This window comes from Mandrillus leucophaeus, unplaced genomic scaffold, assembly GCF_000951045.1.
Source record: "Mandrillus leucophaeus isolate KB7577 unplaced genomic scaffold, Mleu.le_1.0 Scaffold246, whole genome shotgun sequence".
In the NCBI taxonomy this organism is placed as follows: domain Eukaryota; kingdom Metazoa; phylum Chordata; class Mammalia; order Primates; family Cercopithecidae; genus Mandrillus; species Mandrillus leucophaeus.
The window spans coordinates 746,419-752,648 of record NW_012102543.1 but is presented as its reverse complement, the minus strand read 5'-3'; the positions used below and the strand labels follow the sequence as shown (position 1 = coordinate 752,648).

Genomic DNA, 6,230 nt, shown 5'->3' with positions numbered 1-6,230 from the left:
TAGACAGTCTCACTCTGTTGCCCAGGCTGAAGTGTAGTGGAGGAATCTCAGCTCACTGCAATCTCCACCTCCCAAGTTCACGTGATTCTCCTGCCTCAGCCTCCCACGTAGGTGGGATTACAGGTGTGTGCCACCACGCACAGCTAAATTTTGTATTTTTAATGGAGATGGGGTTTCACCATGTGGGCCAGGCTGGTCTTGAACTCCTGATCTCAAAGCAATCCACCTCCTCGGCCTCCCAAAGTGCTGGGATTAGAGGTGTGAGCTGCCATTGCCATGCCTAGCCCTTGGCTTTTTTTTTTTTTTTTGGACAGAGTTTCGCTCTTTTTACCCAGGCTGAAGTGCAATGCTGTGATCTTGGCTCACTGCAACCTCCACCTTCCAGGTTCAAGCAATTCTCCTGCCTCAGGCTCCTGAGTAGCTGGGATTACGGTTGCACCACCATGCTCGGTTAATTTTTTTGTATTTTTAGTAGAATCGGGGTTTCTCCATGTTGGTCAGCCTGGTCTCAAACTCTGACCTCTGGTGATCTGTCCGCCTCAGCCTCCCAAAGTGCTGGGATCACAGGTGTGAGCCACATCACCCAGTCAATTTTTTTGTTTGTTTGTTTGTTTTGACTGAGTCTCACTCTATCACCCAGGGTGGAGTGCAGTGGTGTGATCTTGGCTCACTGCAACCTCTGCCTCCTGGGTTCAGGCAATTCTTCTGCCTCAGCCTCCCAAATAGCTGGGACTACAGGTGAGTGCCACCACGCCTGGCTAATTTTTGTATTTTTAGTAGAGATGGGGTTTCTCCATGTTGGTCAGGCTGGTTTCAAACTCCTGACCTCAGGTGGTCCACCTGCCTCAGCCTCCCAGAGCGCTGGGATTACAGGCATAAGCTATCATGCCTGGCCTGCATTTTAAAATTTTAAGCTCACATTTGATATCAGAATCCTGAAGCCTAAATTAGGGGTTCCTTTCTCCATAGGGACTATGTTTGCTTCTGTCAAGAGCCTAGGACTATTAACAAGGGAGCACTTTAACATCCTTTCAGAGTCCTGACTTAACTTGGTAAACTTCAGTTACTCCACCTTGCTGGGGAGTCCAGCCTTGATCTCTAGATTCTGTGTTAATGTGCTTCCTCTCTCTCTCAATCTTCTTCTCCCTATATACACATACATATTATATATGTTCACATATCTTATATATATAATAGCATTATAAGTATTATATTTATATGTTTTATGCCATTATATACTACATAATGGCATTATATATACACACACATATACATAAATGATGGGCATGCATACACACACACACACACACACACACACACACACACACGCAATCCTCCCTCCTCATGATTGAGGCTACAGGTGCGTGCTACTGTGCTGGGCTCCAGTTTCAATCTTTGAGAAGATCTGCTCAGCTCCAGCTAAACAACATTTTTTCCTGGTATGCTGCTGTTTAGTTGGGTCAGATGTGGCCAATGAGAATAGGGTCCAGGCCGGGTGTGGTGACTCATGCTTGTAATCCCAGCATTTTGGGAGGCTGAGGTGGGTGGATCACCTGAGGCTGGGAGTTGGAGACCAGCCTGGCTAACATGGAGAAACCCCACCTCTACTAAAAATACAAAATTAGCTGGGCATGGTGGCGTGTGCTTGTAATCCCTGCTACTTGGGAGGCTGAGGCAGGAGAACTGCTTGAACCCAGGAGGCGGAGGTTGCAGTGAGCTGAGATCATGCCATTGCATTCCAGCCTAGGCAATGAGAACAAAACTGTCTCAAAGAAAAAGAAAAAGAAAAAGAATAGGGTCCAAATGCACACAGAATGTAATACCCAAATTAATTATCTAGTTTCCTCAGCAAGGATTTGTAAGAAAAAAATAGAAGGGGGATAATTGGCATTGCAAATGAATGGCTTGGCTTGTTCTCTACAAGTGGTATATAAGTGTATCATTTAGAGTTCTTTCTGTGTAAGGAATAGAAAACTCAACTCAGACTGATTTAGGAAAAGTAATGTGTTGGGTTACATACTGAGAAGCCTAGAACAGCTGGCTTTAGGAGTAGCTGAAGCAGTCGTGCACAGTGGCTCATGCCTGTAATCCTGGCTTTTGGGAGGCTGAGGTGGGAGAATTGCTGGAGCCTGGGAAGTCGAGGTTGCAGGGAGCCATGATTATGCCACTGCACTCCAGGCAGGACAACAAAGGGAGACCCTATCTCAAATAATAACAGCAACAACAAACCAAAAAACAAACAAAATGAATGAATGAACCATTTTCTCAACTGATATTGTCAAAAATCTCTCACTCTGTCTTACTTCTGCTTTCTTCTGTGACTTCATTTTCATCCCTTCTATTCCAAGCTTAAATCCTCCTAAGCTTAAATTGAAAAAAAAAAAAAATCAACTTAAATGAAAAATACAGAGACCCCTCCCCTTCTTTTTAGGATTATTCCTGAAAGGATGAAGCAGTGTAATGTTCAAGAGCATGAACTCAGGAACCAGACTGGCTCGCTTACTATTTTTGTAGCCTTTGATAGGTTAACTTTTGCAAGCCTTGGTTTCTTCATTTGTATCACAACAGTTCTTCAGGGGGTTGTTATGAGGATTAAAGGAGTTGATATTTGCAAGATGCTTTAAATAGCGGCTAGTACAAAAAAAAAAAAAAAGAGGGGGGACTAAATTATCAGGTTTTGATTAGGCTATAAGTTTACTCCAGTGTCCTAAGAGGGTCTGGTTAGAGTTGGGACTTCCTATCCAAACTACATGGATCTGGAGTAGTGGAAGGATGGTTTCTTTTCTTTCTTTCTTTTTTTTTTTTTAGATCGAGTTTTGCTCGTTGTCCAGGTGGAGTGCAATGGCGCAGTCTCCACTCACTGCAACCTCTGCCTGCTGGGTTCAAGCGATTTTCCTGCCTCAGCCTCCTGAGCTGCTGGGATTACAGGTGCCTGCCACCACGCCCAGCTAATTTTTGTTATTTTTAGTAGAGACAGGGTTTCGCCACGTTGGCCAGGCTGGTCTTGAACTTCTGACCTCAGGTGATCCACCTGCTTCAGCCTCTTGAAGTGTTGGGATTACAGGTGTGAGCCACCGTGCCTGGCCTCTTTTTTTTTTAGATGGAGTCTTGCTCTGTTGCCCAGGCTGGAGTGCAGTGGCACAATCTCCACTCACTGCACCCTCTGCCTCCCAGGTTGAAGCGATTCTCAGCCTCCCAAGTAGCTGGGACTACAGGCGCACATCACCACGCCCAGCTAATTTTTGTATTTTTAGTACAGACAGCATTTCACCATGTTGGTCAGGTCAGGCTGGTCTTGATCTCTTGACCTCGTGATCCGTCTGCCTCGGCCTCCCAAAGTGCTGGGATTACAGGCGTGAGCCACCACCCCTGGCCAAGATGGTTTCTTTTAAAAAACCTGGAGGGTCATGACTAAAGGCAAGGGGAATGGATGCTGCATGAACATAAGCAACAAATTGTCTAAGGTAGGAAAGTTAGCAAATTGTTGCCTGAGAGCTCCCTTTATTACACAGTAAACACAAATTCATGTACAATGTTTCTAATAATAAAAAGGGACACAGAGTAATCTGAGAAGATTTCTGTCTATGCCTTTTGTTGTAAATAGGCACAAACTCTTGGGTGGGCATGGTGGCTCACACCTTTGATCCCAGCACTTTGGGAGGTCCAGGTAGGCAGATCACCTAAGGTCAGGAGTTGGAGATCAACCTGGCCAACATAGTGAAACCCCGTCTCTACTAAAAATATAAAAGTTAGCCAGGTGCGGTGACACATGCCTGTAATCCCAGCTACTGGGGAGGCTGAGGCACAAGAATCACTTGAACCCGGGAGGCAGAGATTGCAGTGAGCCAAGATCACATCACTGCACTCCAGCATGGGAAACAGAGACACCTTCTCAAAAAAAAAAAGAAAAAAGAAAAAAGAAAAATAAAGAAAAACAAAAATAAATGACACAAACTCCCTTTATTTACAAACTATAAATAGCATTATAGAGTAGCACTATAAAAACTATACATTTGAATAGCACTTTACTGAACAAAGTACAAACACACATAAGTTAATTTCGTCTCCCAAGTAACTGGGACTATAGTTAATTCGTCACCACGCCCGGCCAAAGGTATTATTAACCTTAGTTAATGGAAAGGAAACCTAGCAAGCAGAAATATAGACGGATGTAAATTTTGCAGATGGTAGTGATGAGTGCTACTTTCTCATTTGTATTCCCATTAAATTTTGTGTTCTATTGGTACTCATCATACGTTAATAATTTCTTTTATTTTGAGACGGAGTCTTGCTGTCTTGCCCAGGCTGGAGTGCACGATCTCAGCTCACTGCAACCTCCGCCTCCCAGGTTCAAGGATTCTCCTGCCTCAGCCTCCTGAGTATCTGGGATTACAGGAGCGTGCCACCAGGCCGAGCTAATTTTTCTATTTTTAGTAGAAACGGGTTTCACCACGTTGGTCAGTCTGGTCTCGAACTCCTGATCTCGTGATCTGCCTGCCTCGGCCTCCCAAAGTGCTGGGATTACAGGCGTGAGCCACTGCGCCAGGCCGTTAATCATTTCTTTTCTTTTCTTTTTTCTTTTTTTTTTGAGGCAGAGTCTTGCTGCATTGCCCAGGCTGGAGTGCAGGATGCTATCTCGGCTAACTGCAACTTCCGCCTCCCGGGTTCAAGCGATTCTCCTGCCTCAGCCTCCCAAGTAGCTGGGATTACAGGGGCCTGCCACCACCTGCTTATATTTGTATTTTCAGTAGAGACAGGGTTTCGCCATGTTGGCCAGGCTGGCCTCGAACTCCTAACCTCAGGTGATCCACCCGCCTCAGCCTCCCAAAGTGCTGGGATTACAGGCGTGAGCCACCGCGCCTGGCCGGCAATCATTTCCTTCACTCAACAAATATTTATTGAGCGCTTGCTATGTACCGGGACCTGTTATTGCACAAAACCGGCAATCCATGCATTGCTTACATTCACATTCTAGTGGGGGTAGTGACGGACCATAAAATCAGTTAGAAAAATGTATGTTATGATAGATGGTTATGAATACTTTAGAGTAAAATTAAGTAGGAGAGGCAGGCAGGAAGTGTGTAGGTATGTTTCAATTTTATATTAGGGTGGTCAGAGTTTGTCATCTATTTCACCTGGTTCACAGTTCCTGCAGGACAGGAACAAATGTCACTTCCATTTGCCTTCATACTTCCAGCACTTAGCACAGCACCAGGAACTCAGGGAGGCAATAACTTTATACTGAATACGTTTTATGCCTTCCTAGAAGCAAGCAGTTGAGAAAGGCATATAACTAGATATTGCCTATAAGGTCCACAATTGGAATAACGTAATCATTTATGATTGATTTTATTCATTTTCATTAACTTAAGCTAAGTTCTTTCAGCACGTTTAGATTACAGAACGAAAGCTGTGTTAACTAGTATTACAGGACTTTTCACGTTTTTCCAAACATCTTCTAGCCACCTCCGGCCCTACAACTACCCATAAGCTTTTGCTTTTCAAAAAACCTCCACAGCCTTTGCCAATTATTTCTTGATCTCGAGTAGTTGTTATAACAACACTTGGGGTTTAACACTGAGGTTGCGTATAGGGCCCAGTTATCAGTTCCTCGAACCTCCAGTAATCACAAAGCAAGGTTCTACACCCCGAAAAACTACGAAAAGTGAGAAATCCTCTAACACTCCTCGCGCCGTGCCCACCCGGAATCATGACCTCAAGATGGCGTCCCGTAGTCGTAAGATTCAGTCGGCTCCAATCAAACATGGCAGTGTGGGTCATAATTTACAGTTCGGGCCTTTCTAGTAGCTGCTAGACGCTGCTTCTCTATGGTTATTCGTCTCGGCTTGGTGAGTCAGAGTCAACAGGGGAGACGATCTATATACGTTCTTCTCTATGGTTCCGCGCTCCACGCCCCCGGCGCAGTGCACGCCGGGCAAGAGGAAGACCTCCAGCAGCTCCCCGCGCAGCGCGGCTGTATTTGCGGCCTGTGAGAGTAGGCGCTTCGGACCTGTGTGTCCCTGGCGAGCGGGGGGCAGAAATCTCGAACAAGTGGAGCGCACTCGTAACCTGGATCCTAGAAGGCCGCGAAGGCAGTACCGTTTCTTCAGCGGCGGGTGAGTTTGTCTCCCTGAACGCGTGTGGAAACCGGGAGACCGGGTGCCTCAGCTGGTGGAGGAGGAAAAGCCGGGGTGGCTGCGAAAGCGCCAGGGTGGGGTAGAGATAAGGGG

The 6,230-nt window shown here is 45.8% G+C and overlaps 1 protein-coding gene across 2 annotated transcripts in view; it reads left to right on the top strand.

Moving 5' to 3' along the window:
* Positions 1-5,847: 5,847 nt before the first annotated feature.
* RBM25 (RNA binding motif protein 25) overlaps positions 5,848-6,230 on the top strand; it is a 73,745-nt gene continuing 73,362 nt past the window's right edge. Inside the window, exon 1 of one of the 2 annotated variants that reach the window (XM_011983105.1) lies at positions 5,848-6,116. The gene's annotated coding sequence lies outside the window, so the exon portion shown is untranslated. The remainder of the gene's footprint in view (positions 6,117-6,230) is intronic. The other variant, XM_011983106.1, reaches the window with a different exon arrangement.